General features: G+C 42.9%; 1 pseudogene; it reads right to left on the bottom strand.

Annotated features, from left to right (window-relative positions):
* Nucleotides 1–878: 878 nt before the first annotated feature.
* On the bottom strand, nt 879–8,806 carry LOC134320379 (G-protein coupled receptor family C group 6 member A-like; annotated as a pseudogene).
* Between the last annotated feature and the right edge of the window lie 14,023 nt (nt 8,807–22,829).

Raw genomic sequence — 22,829 nt, 5'->3', positions numbered from 1 at the left:
AGTAAAAATGGCTCATTAACAAATTTATATAAACACTTGAATATTGAATATTGTTAAACATTTACAGCTTTTCTCCAGTTCTCAAAGCATACAGAAGAAACATACAGTGTAAAATGTAGTAAAATGTTTTAATAAAACAGTAAAAAATACAAATACACTCATACCATTCTCACCATTCAGCATTTCATGTAAAATATACTTCATCAGTGAAATATAGAGCATACTGTACATACATGTATAATAAGATTATTAGGTAAAAAATTATTTGGCTAATTTTGTTATTACCAGGCGGCACGGTGGCTCAGTGGGTAGCACTGTCACCTCATAGCAAGAAGGTCCTGGGTTCGATTCCCAGGTGGGGCGGTCCGGGTCCTTTCTGTGTGGAGTTTGCATGTTCTCCCAGTGTCTGTGTGGGTTTCCTCCGGGAGCTCCGGTTTCCTCCCACAGTCCAAAAACATGCAGTCAGGTTCATTGTAGACACTGAATTGCCTTGTAGGTGAATGTGTGTGTGTGTGTGCCCTGTGATGGACTGAGTCCCGTCCAGGGTGTTACTGTGTGCCTTGCGCCCATTGAAGAGCTGGGATAGGCTCCAGCACTCCCTGCGACCCTGATTGGATAAGCGGTTAGGAAAATGATTAAATTTTGTTATAACCATCTTAGTAAAAACTACAAACATTCTGGCTTTTATTTTTCTTCAATGAAAACATCCTAAAACCTTCTCTTAACCTTAACACTGAAACAGGGATTAGCTTTCTACACTTCTGTCATTTAGTTTTTTCATTAAATGTTGGCGCTTTATCTTTTCTGCAGGATTTGGTACTATTTTAGGCCGTTTTTTAAACAGCCTGGATAAAATTCCTCCAGATGACATTCTGTGTAGTGAATGAACTTGTAGAGCAAGTACCGCCAGTATGATTACCAAAACTGATCAGAAGTAATTAAAAGTCATTTTGTGAGCTGATTCCTGCTTCTTGCAGCCTTTTACCCCATTTGGTCATTGAAGTCTTCATGCCAAAGTTGGGTTTGTGATGATGCGCTGGGTGAAGGTAACTCTTCTTCAGGACTAAGTCCTGAGTCCTCAGATGTTTCGCTCATGTCATCTTCGGGTTTTGGCTTCGCGTCATCGATCTTTTTCGAGATTATTTTATGCCACTTTGGGAGGACGTGGCAGACGATGACTCCATAGTTGGAGACCATCATGGCAGAGACCTGGATGAGGGTACGCTGATCCGTTTGGGTGATGAAGAGTGGAATTGAACAAAGCCAGACGAACAAATGAAAGAGCATGCTGAAGACTATCGGCTCAGTATTGTCCACTCTTCCTTTGAAGGCTAAGAAGAAGCACGACATGGCTAGAGCCGCAATGTAGACATGCATCGCTCCGACCAGAGAGCCCTGAGTGCACTGACGGATTTTGATAACTGACTCAGATAACTCCTTCTCTTCAACCTTTGGAGAACCGAATATGAACCAGAAGAAAAAAACAAGAACTTGAGCACCAGTCAGTAGAGCGATGATGATATAACGCTTGTTAAACTTACTGAAGAAGCGCTGCCTCTCAGGGCTGATAGACATGATGGCTAAGAACGACACAAAAGCTTTCGTGAGAATGCACGACACACAGAGGGTGAAGGCCAGACCATACATGGCCTGCTGGGCCCTGCAGTGGTGGTCGCTGGGCCAGCCTAAAAAGAGAATCAGACCTCCGAAACTCACCATCAGGCCAAACATCATAATACAAGACAAGACTACGTTGTCCTCGATTATGGAATTGTTCCTGTGTAGAACGAAATAGATCAGCGATGATACCAGTAGCAGGATTCCTATCACTGTTCCAATCAACACCACAATGGAGTACGCTGAGGACCACTCCAAATACTGAATCTCCCACTACAGAACCTGATAGAGAATAAGTTCCCTCTGGACACTTTTGACACTTTACTTCATCTGTGAAGAGAAAAAAGGTGGAAAAGCTACATTAGGAGAACGGCAGTGAAGGTACAGACCAGACGAGTGTTCTTAATAAAATGACCAAAGACAAACAATTGATGTAAAAGTGCAAAATGACAGGAATGTACATGTCAAAGACCGAATGACTGATAAAAAACAGGTTCTGTACAGAGCAGAGGACGTATTTTGACATTTCCAACAGGGATGCTTATAAAGGAACAAAGACTCTGGTTTAAATTTATTACAAATTCAAATCCAGTAAAGTTGAGAAAGTGAAAAATGTTGATTGATGATTTGTTAACCTCCTTTTCATTTTTTTTCTTTCAGCTGATCGCTTATATAGAGGTCTCTACAGCAAATCTGGATGCCCTCCTGAAGCAACCCTTCTATTTGTATTTGGGTTTGTGAGAGTGCACAGACAGGTACTGGTTTTTTCAGCATCGTTTTTTAATCTTACCTTTTATCCACAGAGATCGTTCATGGTTTTCTGAATGACTGAACAAATGTGACAGACTGTAAAGTACAGAGGAAACGCTGTCTGCGTCGAGCTCGCAGCATTCTTAAGGACTCCTCCCATCCTGCACACAGACTGTTTGCCCTCTTGCCCTAGACAAGACCAAGACCAGCAGATTGAGGAACAGCTTTTTCCCCAGAGCTGTCTCCATACTGAACTCTGCCCCTCGTTAACCCGCCACATCTCTCCTCCTGGTAAAGGTTGCGCTACAAACCTTTTCTCATTTGTTCATAATTTCCACCTATATCGTATACATCTGTCTATTATGTTCATTGCACCTTAATCTGTATCACCTTAATTTCAATCTGTATATTATGTCTATAGCACTCCCATCTATACATCATGTTTACAGTACATTCAATAATATATTCACCTGTATATATTGTTCATACCACTGCCCGTATTTTGTAAATAATGTATATCGTAGATACTGTACATCCTGCACTTGCTGCTTATTGCACTTCTGGTTAGATGCTAAACTGCATTTCGTTGCCTTGTACTTGTACATGTGTAATGTTAATAAAGTTGAATCTAATCTAATCAAATCTAAAATCCTTGCCTGATGAAGCTTCCCAAAAAATGACAACCCTCGACCCATCCTTACTTATGACTGAGGCTTTTGTTAATGCTCCATCACCTGTTTTTTACAGGGATCATTTGTCCACATTATTGATACCCTTTTCCGGGCTTGGGATCAGCACTGAAGGTGCACTGATGTGCGTCCTCACAACATCCAGGTTCATGAGCCACCATGCACCATGTATTTGTAAACCATGCCCTGGATTTAAACCCCCTGAGCTGAGGCAGTACTGCTACCAGCAGCGTGGTTACCATCACACCACACCAGCTCACAGGATAAAGCAGTGCATGGTGAAAAATATATTAAAAATAAATAAATCACTGCTTTCTGTTTTGTTTGTTTTTGGTTTATTTATATTTTTCACGTCATGGAGCACATAACTGCACTAAAAAAAATACTCCAGCCGGCAGATCTGCGTAAGAACCGGATCCTTCTGTTTTAGAGGAAATGATTCTACATCCATCCATACTCACCTGACACGTAGTAAAATCCAGCATCACACTTTTTACATTCATAGCAGCAGGTCGAAAGTTCTAATATCCTAAATTCTACAGGCTCGCAGGTCTTTAAACACTTTGAGATGGGCACCTAAGATTTAAAAAAAGGTTTAGTTAAAATACTCAAAGAGGTCTGAACCTACAATTAAAGTCAAAAGTTTACATACTCAGGAGTGATTTGTATATCATGTTACATTCTGACTTTCATCATTTTTGCTTTTTAATTTTCCTTTTCTTTCTATGACTGCCATTCATAAAAATAGGAACGAACGAACTTTAATTTTAACTGTCATAACTTTGTATAGATCTGTATCCTGGCATATTTAACACACAGTTCATGTCGTACAGGTCTGAAGCACTGAACTCAGTCTCACCGTGTTGTTGGACCGTTGGATTTTGCTCTCATTGACCTCCACTTTCCCATTTCTGATGAGGAATCTTCCTACCACGTCAAGCACCCTGTCGTCACCACTCTTCTTCCACATGACGAGGTTGTATCCGTTTTCGAATTCCCCCTTGTCGTTAAAGGAAAGTGTCTGGTTGTCCATGCTAAATTTTATCTGGCGTAGAATGCTTAACAGCTAAACATTATAAAGAGTCATTTGTTACTTGAGTACTTGAGTTTTATTTTAATAATGAGTTTGTTAAACAGCTTCGATGTTGTTAACTGTTTCCCTTTTTGCATCTCGATTTAGAAACGATTCAACGACTACATTTCTCTCATCATAATCTTCAGCACTTTACTGCTGAACCACCTCAGCACCTAATAAGAAAACGTTAAGCGTAAACCACACTTTTCAGTGGACTTGGCTTTGGTGGTGGAGGTGTTACCCTGGAAGTGTTATAAGAACTAGAGAGAGTGAACAGCATTAGGCTCTGTTTTAATACAGTTTGCTTGGTGGTGCAGTTAGCTGCCCCAAAAAGGGGCTGAATTTAAGTTTTTACCGACATAAATAAACAACATTTACCTTCCAAGGAAGAAAGTCTGCGTCTCCAGAACAGGAAGTGTCGCTGCAGTTGAGGAGTTCCCTGATGGCGTTAACGATGGCATACACCGGAACTCTCTGACTGTAAGCAAGGACGGATTAAGGATAGTCTGGGCCCCTTATGAATGATTTGTATTGTATCAATTCATCTGCCAGGCTCATGTTCAGATCTGAAGGATATGCTGCAGCGAGTGAGTTAACCTTTAAAGTGAGCTCACTGTTGGACATATTGTCAGGCATGAAAAGAACATCAAATAGCTCAGTTAAGTGTGTGTATGCATTCAAACTGCTTGAAATTGCTTGTCTTAAATTTAAATAATTGCAAAATTGCTAAATTAATTTGTGTCTCTGCGCTTAAGAGAAATTGAACATAATAATTTTGAAACAATATAAATTCAGAAACATTAAGTAAGGGCCTGAATCGCATATTTGCAACAAAACGTCTCTTATGAAATATGGTAGCTTGCCTGGCAATTTGTAGGTCCCTAGAAAGTCAAGGAGCCATGATAAACGACTTCTATGGAAGTCATGGGCCCCATAGTAGGGGCCCTCGTGATCAAGGGCCCTCTAATGGTATGCCCTGCTCTTCTCTAGGGCCCTCTGGTAGGGGCTCTCATAACCAGGGCCCTCTAAAAATATGCCCCCCTCTTTCCTAGGACCCCTAATAGCCAGAAGTCGAAGTCAGAGCAGTGCCACAACGCCTCATCCATTTTCATAAGGGGCCCAAAAGCATGGCTAGGGCCCCCAAAAGCATGGCTAGGGGCCCCAAAAGCATGGTTAGGGCCCCCAAGAGGCCCTGGGGTCAAAGTCCCTAATAGTCAGAGGATCCTTAAAATGGAGGGCCCTCGGAAATAAAAATATATTGTATCATAAATGTTGATAGGCATCGCAAAATGTTTTGGGCCAGGGCCCCACGCCCTGGTGATGTACGGGAGTGTCCTACCCCAGAGAGCTGCCTTAAGGTCTTAAAAAGCTCGTTCTCGAACTCACGGCCCTGGTCGTGATGCAATTTTAAAGGGAATCCAAAGCGGAGAATAAAATCATTGAATAGCTTTTCTGCTGCGGTCTTCGCTGACTTGTTTTTGGTGGCATACGCGTGAGCAAATCTTGTGAAATGATCTATCACGACAAGTATATATTCAAACCCGCCTTTACTTTGCTCCAAGTGGAGGTAGTCGACTGAGACAAGCTCAAGGGGCAGGCTGGTGGAAATCCTACCCATTGGGGCTCTAACATGAGTCACTGGTTTCTTCTGTTTGATGCATGGACATCTTCTTGTCACGTGAGTCTCAATGTCCTTTTTCATGTAAGGCCAGAAGAATCTTTCACGAGCTAAGGAAAGGACTCTTTCCACACCCACATGGCCCATGTCATCATGGAGGTACCTTAATGCCATGCTTCTGTACTTGGTGGGTAGAACAAGTTGGCAGTGCTGACTGGTTTTACGATAGAGCAGCCCTTTATCAAGGACCAGTTTTCCCCACTCATACAGAAGCTTTCGACTGGAACCATTTACTCTCTGTTTGGCTTCATTTGTAAGTATTTGGTGTGTCTCTTTCAATTTTAGTACTTCCCCAATAGCAGGATCTTCTCTTTGTGCTTTTTCCATTTCATCATGGCTAACAGCCAACAAGGGACTCTGAACACTCTGCTCTGTTGACGTATCCAAAGTGGCCATCCAGGCTATGTCTTTACTTTTGGCCACTTGACTGCCTTCCCATGTTGCATGTATGGCTTCAGGAGACAGCTCTTCTACACAATCTGCCACATACTTGTCGATGTCTAATGGCCAGCGAGACAATGTATCCGCATCAACATTGACGGCACCTGGCCGGTATTTGATGTCAAATCTGAACTCGGAAAGTTCTCCCACCCATCTGTGACCAACTGCATTTAGCTTAGCTGTTCGCATAATGTAGGTCAAGGGATTGTTATCAGTGTATATGGTAAAGTGAGGGGCATAGTAAAGATAGTCCCTGAATTTATCACACACCGCCCACTTCAGTGCAAGGAATTCTAATTTTCCTGAGTGAAAGTGATAGTTCTTTTCTGCAGGTGTAAGTGTTCTGGACCCTCAATTTTCCATTTTGGCACTGATAAAGTACAGCTCCAAGTCCCTGCTCAGAAGCATCAGTATTAAGTACAAAGGGCAACTCAAAATTTGGGTAAGCGAGGACAGGGGGGTTAGTCAGAATGTCAATTAACTTCTCTAGGGCATTTTGGTGCTCCTCTGCCCACTTGACCGGGTCTTTAGAGGGTAACTGAGTTCCTTTCCCTCTGGTCTTACTCATTTTATTTACCCCTGCAGCTGGTGGCTTTGCTTGCAAAAGCTCATAGATGGGTTTGGCAACTCTGGAGAAGTCTTGTATGTAGCTTCTATAATAGCTCAAGAACCCCAGTAATTTCCGTACCTCTCCAACAGTTGCTGGGGCCTTATCCCTAAGTGAAAGTACCGCCTCCAGATCCTTTGGATCGATTCTTACACCATCTGCTGAAACTAGGTGCCCCACGTAGCGGACCTCGCTCTTGAAGAACTCACATTTGGTAGGCCTGAGTTTGACTCCCTGTTCCCGGAGGGCTTTTAGGACTTTCCTTACACCTTCCACATGATCCTCAAATGATTTGGAATAACACAGCACATCATCAAGGTATGGGATACAATGTTCATCACGCAGTGAGTTCAACATTTCCTCCATGCTTCTTTGAAAGGCTGCAGGAGCATTTGATAAACCGAATGGGATACGCACCCATTCATACAATCCCCAAGGGGTAATGAAAGCTGTGAGATGTTGTGATCCATCAGCTATGAAGCCTTGATAATAGGCCTTCCCTTGGTCCAGGATTGAGAACCAACTATAGCCTCCAAGAGTGTCAAGGAGATCCTGGATCCTGGGTAGGGGATGCCTATCTGAAATGGTCTTCTGGTTTAGCAACCGGTAGTCAATACACAGCCTTAGTGTACCATCTTTCTTGCGTACACATACTACTGGAGCAGAATAAGGAGATTTAGATCTCACAATCCATCCCTTAACCAGTAAGTCTTGAATGTACTCCTTGACTTCTTTGTAGAGTGGCTTTGGGATAGCAGAATAGGACTTCTGAACTGGGATATCATCTTTAAGTGAGATTGACATCTGGAGACTAGGAATACAACCAATGTCATTCTCATCACGAGCGAACACTGTGGATTCTTCATAAAGCATCCTTCTAACAACTTCCTGCTGACTTTCTTCTAAGTGGCTTAAGTTGACAGGAGGGTGCCATAATTCTGCCCGATGGGTTTCCTCAACTCTCACCTCAGGTGTAACGCCAAACTGATTTACAGTGTGGTGGGCAGCCTGGTCAGTTTCAATTACTTTGGAAATGGCATGGATGGTACCAATTACTGTCTTCCGTGGAAGCATGATATTGTGCTTGGTATAATTATTAATGGGCACTTCGACATATGGACTACTAGTACGACTGACTTCCACGAGCCCTTCAGCCACAATCAGTTGCTCTAATGGTGTGCTATTGTTGTCTGTCTTAAACAGCACTACTGGTTCATGTGGACTAAAGTCAACAGGGATATTGCACTTTATGCGTGTAACTTCGCCTGGAAGGACAACAATGTCCTGGGGCCCCACCTTTGCCGGAGCTTGTTCTAAGTCAGTAGTCCTTGACTGGATGAAATTTACAATGACACTAGCCTCCTCCTCTCTAATCTCCATTGCCCCGCTCAAAAGGTTGGCCAGCGTAAGCGGTATACGTGGTCCACTTTCTTGCCCTTCAATAAGTTCTTCAATAACATTGAACCCTAGTACTGGTCTTTCAAGGCTCATGTGGCTCACTAAGAAAGGCACTTGAATGGACAAATCTGGATCATCATTCCCTGGCAGGTTCACCCTTGCTTCTACCCAACCATCAAAGGGGAGAATTTCTCCGTTTACTGCATGGACATTAAGAGCTTTGGTCCCCATCAGCTCACTTAGAGATCGGATAGGCAAATCAGGTAAGTACTTGGCTCTCCATGAGTGATCAAGAATGCTACTTGAGCTCCAGTGTCGAGGAGGACTGTTACAGAATATCCATTTATGTAACACTTGAGCAGACATTTACTACCAATTAGCTGAGCCATTTTTTCATTATTTGGTGGTCCCTCACAAGTAGCTGGCATCAGTGTCGGCGTAGTATTACGTGTTTCGACATCAGAGTGGGACTGCTTCCTTAAGCCGGTCACAGGTTGTCCCTCTGCCGTGACCGAACCTCGTTTCCCGAAGGCTTTGGTTTCCTCATGCATCCTATGACTTTATGCTCTTCTTCACCACACAGGAAGCAATGAGTGCAGTTCGTTAGGCCCTTTCGCACACACTCTGGGCATCTGTAAGGTCGACTCCTTTTTAGCGTGTGGGGCTGATTAACACTACATGAATATGCATGTTCATTCACTTTAGATTGTCTCAGCGAATCAACAACAGTGGTAAGTGCTTCAATATGTGCTGTTAATTGCTGTAGTGTTTTGACTTGGCTCTTGGGTTCTAATGTCTTTTCTTGGTTTTCACAGTCAGGAGATAGCTGTGCACTATAGGCAGTAGGTGGCCTTTGACGAGGTTGGTGTCCCAACCTGCGTTGTCGTTCACTTTCATCACTTGTGAGTTTAATTACTTGTCTCAAGAGCACTTCATCAGTGACTGTATCATCGGAAAGAAGGGACCTTAATTCTCTCCTTATGTCACTGCATTTAGTGTTGAAACCTTGGAAGACTGTGTGAAGAAATACGTTCTGGACAGTATGGGCATCATACCTAATATCCGAGCCAGCCTGCCTGGATGCGAACATCACCTTTTGTTTCAGTCCTATCATACTGTAGAGAAACTGTTGGGGGGTTTCACCATCTAATTGCTTTGCACACATTAACTCTTGGAATAGTTCAGTGCTGTTCCTCTCGCCAAGATGGGACTGCAAGAAGCTTTTCAACTCTTCAAGAGACATGTCTTCCTTGTTGATCAGCATATCTTTGAAATGACCAGGTTTGATAATTCGCAATACACCTCGGATAATTTCACTGCTGCCGAAGTTTTCTTTCACACCCTCTTCTATTTGTTTCCACAAGTTGTTGTAGCTAATGTCAGCAGAATGGTCTCCAATCTGACCACCTTGAATCTTGAATTCTCTCCGTTGTAATAAGGGGAGATCTTTTAGTGGTATCATACTGTCAGCCCTAATCAGAGGTGAGTGTGCCCTTTCAGTGTTACCAGAGGATGTACTGTGATGCCTATTTGAGGGGAGTCTATCCACTGTGTGTGTCATGTGTCCTAATCCCTCTTCACTGAATGTTGGTTGATTATTATTAGCTTTGTTTGTGCTGGGACCAGTGCCTGCAATTTTAAGTGGGATGGCTGGAGGTGTGGCAGCTACCTCAATGTCTGTGTCCCCACCTACAACGGGTGTACTTAGGTTACGCTTCTGAATAAACTCCTCAATCACATCCTGCAAAAACAGTAACTGTGCCATACCCCTATCCTCAAGTGCTAGCAAGGTAGTACAATTCAGATATTCAAACACATATTCAAAGCACGTTTCCTCATCATCTTGGCTCAAAATAGACTGATCTAGTTCAGGTACCGGAGTGATGCTTTTGGCAATCTGGAAGACTTCATCGGTGGTTAACTTGTGCAGGCTTTTCTTGATGGCCCAGACCAGTCCCTTCCTTTCTGTGTCAGACATGATGCACGCTTTTGGATGCTTGGCTCACTGTGGCACACGCTCCTGGCTAGGATTCCCCTTTCGTTTGGTCACCTTCGCCTCTCTAGCTGCCCACTTGGAGCTCCAGCTCCTTGCACGGACCTCGCGCCTCACTGTCACTCAGGAATCACTGGATCTGCTCAACCAGACTGGACAAGCGATCCCGGACGAGCCCCCATGAATCTGTTACACATCTAGGATACAAGATGTTGTAGCAGATATATCCTGTGAAAACAGGAGAAATAAAGACACAGGAGAACAGCAGTTGTGCTTCGTTTAGTGTCTCTTCTGGAATGAGCCAGAGAGAGCAACTTCCCGGTTAGCTAGAACATGTTCTCCTGTACAAGAGTGCCCTCTAGCGGCCATAGCTGGAATGAACTTACAAGGGTTTTTTTCTTTTAGATTTGAAGAATGAGTGACCCTAATAATTACAAGCATAAAAAAAAGAATTATTGTGACCATGTATGAATTTCTTTATATAGGGGTCACAAATGCGTTGAGCAACGGGAAGCCAATGAAGTTTTTGTAGAACAGGTGTAATATGATCACGGGAGCGAGTATGAGTAAGGAGGCGAGCAGCTGAATTCTGGATATACTGAAGTTTTTTTAGGATTTTGTTAGATGTACCATAAAGGATGCTATTGCAATAATCAATTCTGGATGTAATAAAAGCATGAATCAAGGTTTCGGCGGCAGAAAAGGAGAGTGATGGACGTAGACGTGCTATGTTTTTTAGATGAAAGAAAGCAATTTTGGTGATGTGATTTACATGGAGGTCAAAAGAGAGGTTGCTATCAAAAATTACACCAAGATTTCGGATGTTAGAAGACGGAGACAAAGTGTCATTATCAATGGTAATTTGAAATTTTTTTGTGGTTTTTGCCAGGGATGTAGGACCTACGATGATCATATCAGATTTTTCACAGTTTAATTTGAGGAAATTAGCTTTCATCCACAATTTCATTTCAGTGATGCAATTTGTCAGAGTGGAGTGAAGCTCAGTATTAATGGATTTGGAGGAGATGTAAAGCTGAATATCATCAGCATAGCAGTGGAAATGTAAACCATGCCGACGTATGATGTCACCAAGAGGGAGCATATAAAGAATAAACAAAAGGGGACCTAACACTGAGCCTTGGGGAACGCCTTGGGACAGTGGAGCAATGGCAGAACTACAATTGTTGATATTAACAAACTGTTGTCTGTTTACGAGATATGACCTTAACCACAAAAGGGCAGTACCAGTGATGTTGACAGAGGATTCAAGGCGGGACAGAAGAATGGAGTGATTAATGGTGTCAAAAGCTGCAGTAAGATCAAGGAGGACGAGAATATTAATTTGTCCAGAGTCTGAGGAAAGAAGAAGGTCATTTGTGACTTTGAGGAGGGCTGACTCAGTGCTGTGCTGGGGGCGGAAACCAGACTGAAATGATTCAAATAGATTATTGGAATTTAGGTGATCTTTGAGCTGTGAGGCAACAACACGTTCCAGTATTTTCGACAGAAATGGAAGATTGGAAATGGGCCGAAAGTTACTCATAATGTTAGAGTCAAGTCCAGGTTTTTTAAGTATGGGAGTAACAGCAGCCAATTTGAGTGATTGAGGGACTGAGCCAGAACTAAGAGAGGAATTGATTATCTCTGTGATAAGTGAGGAGATATCTGGAAAACAACCCTTAACAAGTTTTGATGGAGCAGGATCCAAAACACAAGTGGAGCTTCGCATCCCTGTCAAGATCTCAGATAGGTCCAAATGAGACACAGGTGAGAACTGAGACAGAGGCTGGGTAATAAATTGAGGTGAGACAGGCGGAGAAACAGAGATGACAGGGGAAACTGTCAGAAAATTGTGGATATTCTCAACTTTTGTTTGAAAAAATTAGAGGTAAGAGTTACACTTGTCAACTGTAAAGGAATTGGTAGTATTGTCAACTGGTTTGAGAAGTTTATTTATTGTGGAAAAGAGAGTCTTAGGATTTGTTGATCCAGCATGTATGAGTTCGGAATAGTAAGTGGATCGGGCTGCCGTAAGAGCGTCTTTGTAATGTTGAAGATAATCAGAATAAATCTGATAATGTACTGTTAGACCGGTTTTCTTATAAAGTCTTTCAAGCTGGCGTTTATGGGATTTCATTTGGTGAAGCTCAATTATGTACCATGGTGCAGAATGACTAAATGAAACAAATTTGGTTCTCAAAGGAGCCAGCTCATCAAGACATGAGGCGAGTATGTCATTATAGTAATCGACAAGGTCAGATGAATTACTAGACAGTACAGGACAGACAGACATCTTTTTAACAAGAGAATCTGAGAAAGCAGAGGGAGAGATATATTGAAGATTCCTGAAGGATATTTTATGTTTAGCTCTAGTGATGGGTTTAGTGACCTCAATGTCCATGATGATTGTCAAATGATCAGAGACAGTAAGGTCATGGCTGGACGGCTGATGAACTAGGACACCAGTAGAGCATACAAGGTCAAGAGTATGACCTTCTTTATGAGTTAGAAAATGTATATGTTGTGTGAAATTAAAACACTGTAACTTCCAAAAATTCCCTGGCAAATTTACAGTTGTTGTCATCAATATGGATGTTAAAATCACCCATAAGCAGTACAGAGGATGAGAGGGCACTAAGCTGGGTTAAAAAATCTGAAAAGTCAGAGAGAAAGGAAGCGTTTGGCTTTGGCGGACGATAAACCACAGCAGTGACCAGAGGAGTAGGCCCTGAAAACTTGAAAGCCAGGTGTTCAAAAGAAAGAGCAGCAGGAAAAGACAAAGTGGTTATTTTAATATCATCCCTATAGACTGCAGCAACACCACCACCTCGCCCTTCCATACGAGGTTCATCAATATACGAGTATCCCATTGGCGTGGTCTGATTTAACGTAAAATAATCCAAGGGTTTATGCCAAGTTTCAGTGAGACAGAAAAAGTCTAGTTCACTGTCAGATATAAATTCACTGAGTACAGTACTTTTTGTGTTTAGTGAATGAACATTAAGCAATGCCATTTTCAAGTAATATTGTTGTGTAGTTGGCTGTGAGGAACGAGGAAGAGAACGGAGATTTGCAAAGTCTACTCCGTGTTTCCCATCCCACTCCGTGGACAGCATTGTCATGGAGACTACACCGCTACTAGTGTGCAAGGCAGCAGTGCTCTGAAGATGTGTTTGCGGAGCAGCAGTGCGCACGGCTGACCAGAAGGATGGAATAGCGTTACCGTTTCGAAAATAAACAAGCTTTCTCCGGGAGCCCCTGTGAATATAACGAGGCCGGCGAAGGAGTCCAAGCTGTTTGATGACTGAAATACACGATGGAGTAGTGCAATTGTTGAACTTCCTCAGCTGGTCAACGGAATAGTTCAACATTGTGCCGATCCCAGGAAAACTCATCCACCGTTCACCACCGGCCGCAGACGCGATGTGCAGTAGAAAGAACAAAAAGTATCAAAAGAACAAATAAAAATATCAAAAGTAACATAAAAGAAATAGAGCCACAAGGTGTGTAAAAAGATGAAAACGAAAAACGATAAAAATTCAGTAAAATACGATAAAATACGGTAACGGTAGCGGCAGCCAAATGCGCCAGCGTCCACCATCAATATAAAATACATCAAGAAAACTGAAATAATTGAATCTAATTCTGCACACGGGGTGGAGCTGTCTGCAATATATGCATTACACATGTAAAGTTAGATTTTAGTTCATAACTTTCTGTTTGACAAACTTGTTAGACATCCCATTCCAAAACTATGGACTTTAATATGGTGTTTGTCCCTGGGTTTGCCTTATCACACCTTGTGTTAGAGTGGGACCTCACACCTCTACATCCATCAGCCTCAGCTCAGGCTCTCCACAGGGCTGTGTGCCGAGTCCCCTGCTCTACACCCTGTATACTTACGACTGCACCACTGCTCACACCAGCAATACCATCATTAAATTTGCCGGCGACACCACCATTGTAGGGCTTATCTCTGGAGACAATGAGACTGCCAACCAGGACGAAGTGGAGCGGTTGTCGTTGTGGTGTAAGGACAACAATCTGCTTCTGAACATGGCAAAGGCAAAAGAGCTGGTTATTGATTTTAGGAAGGTGAGAAGTGTCATTCAACCCATAACCATAAATGGGGTCTGTGTGGAAAGGGTCACATACTTTCGCTTCCTGGGCATTAATATCGAGGAGGACCTAACCTGGGGTGTGAACATCACAGAACTGATGAAGAAGGCACAGCAGAGACTCTACTTTCTGAGGACACTCAGGAGAAATAACATCGATCAGAGACTGCTGGTGTCCTTCTACCGTTCTACCATAGAGAGCATCCTCACTCACGTGGTTCTCCAGTAGCGCTGCAGCACACAAAAAAGAACTACAGAGGATTGTGAGCTAACAAAATTGTAATGGACAAATCTCACCCCGGCCACCATCTGTTTCAGTTGTTACCGTCAGGCAGACGGTATAGGACTTTTAAGACAAGGACAAACCGGCTCAGAAATAGCTTCTACCCCACCGCGGTACGAACCTTGAATATTTCTTTGTAGGGTTGTTTTTGGAACACACGGGACTGTGCAATTTTCGGACAGTGTTTACAGGGGTAAATTTCCGGGCAATTTCACTATGTTTACAAGGGTAATGTGCAATTTTTAGAATTTTTTACAAATGGTTATGTGCAATTTTTCACCAGCCTGCTACCAAACAGAAATCTATTATTCTATTGTCTATTGTCTATTGTCATTGTAAAGTCTGTAAATTTTTACATTTTTGATATTTTGTAAATTCTAGTTTTTCTCTTTGGTTATTGTTTGTAAACACTTGAGAGTGTGGCACCTTAATTTCGTTATACCTGGTATAATGAGATATTCTGATTCTGATTCTGAATCAACAGTGAATCTTTAGTGAATCTACAGTGAATCTATAATAAATCAATAATGAATTAACAGTGAATCTATAATGAATCTTTAATGAATCAACAGTGAATCTTTAGTGAATCTACAGTGGATCTATAATGAATCTATAAGGATTCAACAGTGAATCTATAATGAATCAACAGTGAGTCTGTAATGCATCAACAGTGAGTCTATAGTGAATCAACAGTGAATCTATAATGAATCTATAATGAATCAACAGTGAATCTATAGAGAATCAATAATGAATCAACAATAAATCTGTAATGATTCTATAGTGAATTAACAGTGAATCAATAGTGAATCTATAATGAATCTATAATGCATCAACAGTGAATCTTTAGTGAATCAATAACGAATCAATAATGAATCTTTAGTGAATCTATAATGAATCTATAATGAAACAATAATGAATCAACAGTGAATCTATAATGAATCTATAATGAATCTATAACGAATCAACAGTGAATCTATAGAGAATCTATAATGAATCAACAGTGAATCTATAATGAATCTATAATGAATCTATAACGAATCAACAGTGAATCTATAGAGAATCTATAATGAATCAACAGTGAATCTATAATGAATCTATAATGAATCAACAGTGAATCTATAGAGAATCTATAATGAATCAACAGTGAATCTATAATAAATCTGTAATGAATCAACAGTGAATCTATAGAGAATCAATAATGAATAAACAATAAATCTGTAATGAATATATAGTGAATCAACAGTGAATCAATAGTAAATCTATAATGAATCAATAACGAATCAATAATGAATCAACAGTGAGTCTGTAATGAATCAACAGTGAGTCTATAGTGAATCTATAGAGAATCTACAGAGAATCTAGAATGAATCTAGAATGAATCTATAAATAATCTAAAGTGAGTTAATAGAGAATCTGTAGCGGAGGAAACGGAGCTAATTTCTCTGTCTCAGACTGCGATGGAACCGCCGCGACGCCGGAGCGCTACGTCGTCGCGCGTCGGGTCATGACGTGAACTGAATTATGGGCCGAGGGGCGAGTACACGAGGACATTTTGTCATCCGGTACAAACCAGTTCAAGCATCGTGGTCAGAAGTATGTGGACAGGGCGCCCAGGTGAGATTCTGAACTCAGCTCTGCTACTGGTCAGCTGGGCGCCATCTAGTGGGCACAATTGGCATTGCCTACAGCAGACACCAATTGGCCACTGGAAGGAGCATGAAGCAGGCAAATATACCCTCCTCGAACGCATTCGGGATCCCCAGCAGTGGAAGACTATGCTAAATCAGGAGAAAAATGGACAAAAAGCAGAAATAAATAAAAAAATTAAAATTTGTGGACGCCTGAGCATCAGCTTGTTAGCATTAAGGGGTTAAAGGGTCCCGGGTTTATACCTGCTGTCCATCCAGTGATTCCAGGTAGTTCCGGACCCGTCATGACCCTGACCAGGATGGAACAGTTACTGAAAATAAAATAAACGATGAGTGATTGAACAGACAGGGGTGCAAATAACAAAATGTCCTCGTGTACGAAGCCTGAGTCTGTTTTTTTAACTCCAGTCCAACCCCAGCTCGGCCTGAACACCAGGACGCATCATCACGCTGGATCAGACGTCCTGATGTTCAGGTCTGTAAAGCATGAAGCTGTGCAGATCCTTCAGGACTGGAGTTAAAAATAATAATAATAATATAATTCATGCACTCAAAAAAGAAAAAAACAACAAATTATATTTATTTTATGTTTTTTTTTAAATCTATTTAGATCAATCTCATTTAGTCAGTATAAGAGTATATACGTCCACACGATTTTTTCCACTTATATCACATATTTATGTGTATATTTTAATCTACAGTGTATCACAACAGTGAGTACACCCCTCACATTTCTGCAAATATTTTATTATATCTTTTCATGGGACAACACTATAGAAACAAAACTTGGATATAACTTAGAGTAGTCAGTGTACAACTTGTATAGCAGTGTAGATTTACTGTCTTCTGAAAATAACTCAACACACAGCTATTAATGTCTAAATGGCTGGCAACATAAGTGAGTACACCCCACAGTGAACATGTCCAAATTGTGCCCAAAGTGTCAATATTTTGTGTGACCACCATTATTATCCAGCACTGCCTTAACCCTCCTGGGCATGGAATTCACCAGAGCTGCACTGGTTGCTACTGGAATCCTATTCCACTCCTCCATGATGACATCACGGAGCTGGTGGATGTTAGACACCTTGAACTCCTCCACCTTCTGTAAAGGAAAGGATCGGAGGCTTTACTTTGCTCAGGTTAACTTTTATTAATGAGCTTCAGCCATGCAACAGCATACACACACACCGTCTCGGTAACCCTCTCCTTGTGTTTATCTCCCCTCCCAGCCCACCTTGAACTCCTCCACCTTCTGTAAAGGAAAGGATCGGAGGCTTTACTTTGCTCAGGTTAACTTTTATTAATGAGCTTCAGCCATGCAACAGCATACACACACACCGTCTCGGTAACCCTCTCCTTGTGTTTATCTCCCCTCCCAGCCCTCGGCTCTCTACTGCCGTAAATAACATCGTACAAGCGCAAACACATTTTTTACTACCGTATATGACATCTTCCCCCTTTTATTTATTTATTTATTTTTTTAATGTTTAGTAACAACATATTTAAGTATCTCACGTACTTTAACATAGTACTGCATTATCACCAACACAATTACGTCACAAATCAACATTACTGACAACAATACAACTTATTCCCATTTCTAACTTTACAGTTAACTTTTCACCATTTTCATATACAGATATTTTTTTTCTATATATATTCACTGCCACCCCCTCAAAAAAAAATAAGATCCATGTTAGTTTTACAGGTCAAGCCTGTTTACTGGCCTACACACTCTACCAGACCTAGTCACAGTCGGAGTAGACAAAGCGTTTGCGGGTTTGTCCAGACTCTGACTAGTAGGAACAGTCACAGACGTAGTGACTACATCAGAAAGAATACCTGTCTCTTTGTTTTGGTCAGCTGTTACTTGGGCAGGTTTAGAAACTGGCCCTAACTGAAGATGACGGCGATTCCGCCGCAGCTCCGCTCCCTGCTGCGTCCTGACAACAAAAGATCTTGGGGTTGTGCTCTCACTCGAGACCACTGCTGGTAAAGACCACGACCTTTCATGATCCAACCTACAGAACACAGCACCTCCTGGTTGCAGTGCAGGTAAGGGCTTGGCTCCATGACGGCGGTTGAAGTAGTAAGCCTGTTTAGCCTTCTCCTTACTGTCCTTTACCTTCACTGCAGTTCTATTTGGCCATTTTGGTAGTAGATTCTTCTCCAAGGTAGGTAGTGTAGTTCTGATTTTCCTCCCCATCAGCAACTCAGCTGGGCTGAAACCAGTGGAGGAACATGGAGTGGACCTGTAGCTCATCAGAGCCATCACAGGATCATTTTGTTTGAGAATTTTATTTGCCGTTTGCACAGCTCTCTCAGCATGTCCATTACCTTGTGGATGGTGGGGACTCGAAGTACAGTGCTTAAAGTCAAGCTGTCTAGCAAAGTCCTGAAATTCAGCACATGAGAACTGTGGTCCATTATCGCTCACTACCTCATCTGGGATACCAAATCTAGCAAAAACTGTTTTCAGTTTATTTATCACTTGTAAACTTGTTGTTGTTGGCAAGTGTAAAATTTCAATAAATCTGGAGTAATAGTCTGAAATTACCAGGTACTGATGGTGTTTGTACTCACACAAGTCCATTGCAATTCTCTTCCAGGGTCGTTCAGGAAGTGCTGTAGAGATGAGAGGTTCCTTTTGTTGTGTTCTTTTCAGTTCACGGCACACCTGGCATGATGTCACAAGCTCGCTTATTTCCTTGCTAATCTTGGGCCACCACACAGATGAATTTGCTCTCTCTCGACATTTCACTAGTCCCTGGTGCCCTTCATGGATTTTCTGGAGAATTTCGCTCCTCATCAGCCGTGGCACAACAATTCTACTCCCTCTGAGGACAAGGCCATCGTAAACTGACAGTTCAGATTTCACTTGGATGTACTCTCTTGCACTCTCAGGTACGCTGCTTAAGTGCTCAGGCCATCCAGTTCTTATAAGTTTCATGACAGACAGCAATTCAGCATCAAAGGATGTAGCTGCTCTAATTTCCTCCATTTTGCTTGGAGAAGCAGGGATTCCCCCTATTACACTAGCCACGTAACATGCTACCTCACTGTGCGTTTTGGATTCTACCCCCATGGCAGCCAGCGGACTGCGTGACAAGGTGTCAGCGATGACCAGATTTTTCCTGGAGCATATTCTGCAATGGGGTTAAATCTCATAAGCCTCATGAGAAGACGCTGACAACGTAAAGGTACATTGTCCAGGCTGCGGTTGTTGATAAGGGGTACTAATGGCTTGTGGTCTGTCACAAGTTTAAACTTCTCCAGTCCATTGAGGTATCTGTCGAACCTCTCACATGCCCACACGCCAGCCAAACTCTCCTTCTCTATTTGAGCGTAGCGCGTTTCTGCTTCAGTTAGGCGTCTGGAGCAAAATGCCACAGGTTTCCACTGCTCTCCATGGAGCTGAAGGAGAACTCCTCCCAGTCCATAACTACTTGCATCTGCTGGCATAGCAGTGGGCTTGTTTACGTCATAGTAGGCAAGTACTGGTGCAGTCGTCAGCAGTTCTTTTATGTTTTCAAAAGCTGTTTGTTGTGCATGATCCCATGTCCATGTGTTCTTGTTTCTTTTTAGAAGCTCATATAGTGGTTGTCCTACAGTTGAGAGGTTGGGAATGTATCTTCCTAGATAATTCACCATTCCCAGTATTCTTTTCAACTCCTGCACGTCTGCAGGTGGCGGTAGCTGCCGAATGGCTTCCACCTTGTCGGGGTCTGGGCGGATACCGGACTGGTCAATTAGATGTCCGAGGAACCGTAGCTGGTTCTGCCTGATAGAGCACTTCTCACGGTTGAGTTTCATGCCAGCTGTCTCAATGCGCTGCATCACCATCTCCAGGCAACGATCGCGCTCTTCTGTTGTAGTTCCATAAACTAGAATGTCATCCATAAAGACTTCAACGCCCTACAGCCCCTGTAGTGTCTCTTTCATCTTTCTTTGGAAGATTTCTGGAGCGCTGGTAATCCCGAATGGAAGACGCTTGAAATTGAATCTTCCGAATGGTGTTATGAAAGTGGTTAGTTTACAGCTGTCTGGGTGCAGCGGTATCTGGAAGAAACCACTGGCAGCATCAAGTGAGGAGAATACAGTGGCTCCACTTAGTTTTGCTGTGATCTCTTCTGTAGTAGGCAGTATATACTGTTCTCTTTTTACAGCCTCGTTCAGTTTCTTGAGATCAACACAAATACGGACTTTACCTGTGCTCTTCTTTAAGACTGGCACTATAGGTGCACACCAGTCAGTGGGCTGCGTCACTCTCGCAATAATGCCATTTCTCTCCATCCTCTGGAGCTCCTCTTTGACCTTTTGCAACATGGGGAAAGGTACACGCCGTGCTGCATGTACTGCATATGGCTGAGCATTGTCTTTCAGCTGTATTTTTACAGGTTCAGTCTTTAATGTCCCATGCTCACCGAATGCTTGTGAATGTCCTCTGTTGCACACTAATTGATTTACTCTTTTTACCAGATTCATTTTCACTGACAGTGGTCTGCTAAGCAGGTTGCTTACAGTGTGCCCGCGGATGACATATGCTGTGATTGGGTGTGTTTCTCCTTTATAGGTCACAGTGCTCTGAACTCGCCCTATGCACTGCAGCTCACCACCTGGACTATCCAATGGAATATTTGCAGGCTCTAGTGGTCTTCTGGGGATGAGTGAGTGGTAGGCCTCCTCGCTAATGATGCTCACATCAGCGCCAGTGTCGATTTTAAATTCTACCGGTGTGGAGCCCACCAGCAGCTTGACAGCCCATTGTTCTGATGAACCCTCTGCCTTACTCACGGCCCCTAGAAAATATGACTGCGCTTCTAGTTCAGTCACCTCTCTCACAGCTTTCCTGTTTCGACACACTCTACCCCAATGTCCAATTTTACTGCATGCATTGCATTTGGATTTTCTCGCTGGGCAGTTTTCATCTTTACTGTGCCTTCTTTTGCCACATTTCCCACACTGTCCATCATATCAACTTTTTGGCTTACCTTGGTGCTTGGTGTATTTGCTGCTCTTGTGCGTGACCTCATGTATTACTCCTGTTGCTTCTCCCTGCATGCTGACTTGTGAAGTAACCTCCTCCGACTGCCTGACTGTCTCGATGGTCAGTGCTAGTGTCAGGTCCTTCATTAGCTGCAGTCTCCGTGAGACATCTTTATCGAGTATTCCCACCACAATTCGGTCGCGAATATTCTCGTCTCTACTAGCGCCAAAGTCGCAATGTTCAGACAGTTCATACAGAGCTCTTATAAAAGTTTCGGCTTTCTCACCGGGTCTTTGCACTCGCTGATGGAAACACGCGCGTTCGTGTATTACATTCCTCCTGGGCACAAAGTACTCATCGAATTTTGCAAGCACTCTGTCAAAGTCATTTCTGTGTCCCTCTTCGTCAAATGCGAACGAACGGTAGACATTTTCAGACTCGCTTCCCATAGCGTATATCAGGCTACTCACTTGCACAGCGCCATCCTCCTTGTCCAGCTTAGTAGCGGTTCTGAATCTCACGAAACGCTGCTTCCAATCCGGCCACTCACTCGGCTTGTCGAAAGAAAAGTTTGTCGGAGGGTTGAATTTCGCCATTACTTTTTCACTTCTGACACCATGTAAAGGAAAGGATCGGAGGCTTTACTTTGCTCAGGTTAACTTTTATTAATGAGCTTCAGCCATGCAACAGCATACACACACACCGTCTCGGTAACCCTCTCCTTGTGTTTATCTCCCCTCCCAGCCCTCGGCTCTCTACTGCCGTAAATAACATCGTACAAGCGCAAACACATTTTTTACTACCGTATATGACACCTTCCACTTGAGGATGCGCCACAGGTGCTCAATTGGGTTTAGTCCATCACCTTTACCTTCAGCTTCCTCAGCAAGGCAGTTGTCATCTTGGAGGTTGTGTTTGGGGTCGTTATCCTGTTGGAAAACTGCCATGAGGCCCAGTTTTCGAAGGGAGGGGATCATGCTCTGTTTCAGAATGTCACAGTACATGTTGGAATTCATGTTTCCCTCAATGAACTGCAGCTCCCCAGTGCCAGCAACACTCATGCAGCCCAAGACCATGATGCTACCACCACCATGCTTGACTGTAGGCAAGATACAGTTGTCTTGGTACTTCTCACCAGGGCGCCGCCACACATGCTGGACACCATCTGAGCCAAACAAGTTTATCTTGGTCTCGTCAGACCACAGGGCATTCCAGTAATCCATGTTCTTGGACTGCTTGTTTTCAGCAAACTGTTTGCGGGCTTTCTTGTGCGTCAGCTTCCTTCTGGGATGACGACCATGCAGACCGAGTTGATGCAGTGTGCGGCGTATGGTCTGAGCACTGACAGGCTGACCTCCCACGTCTTCAACCTCTGCAGCAATGGTGGCAGCACTCATGTGTCTATTTTTTAAAGCCAACCTCTGGATATGACGCCAAACACGTGGACTCAACTTCTTTGGTCGACCCTGGCGAAGCCTGTTCCGAGTGGAACCTGTCCTGGAAAACCGCTGTATGACCTTGGCCACCATGCTGTAGCTCAG

Source organism: Trichomycterus rosablanca, chromosome 9 (assembly GCF_030014385.1).
Source record: "Trichomycterus rosablanca isolate fTriRos1 chromosome 9, fTriRos1.hap1, whole genome shotgun sequence".
In the NCBI taxonomy this organism is placed as follows: domain Eukaryota; kingdom Metazoa; phylum Chordata; class Actinopteri; order Siluriformes; family Trichomycteridae; genus Trichomycterus; species Trichomycterus rosablanca.
This window is presented reverse-complemented; position numbering and strand designations above follow the sequence as displayed.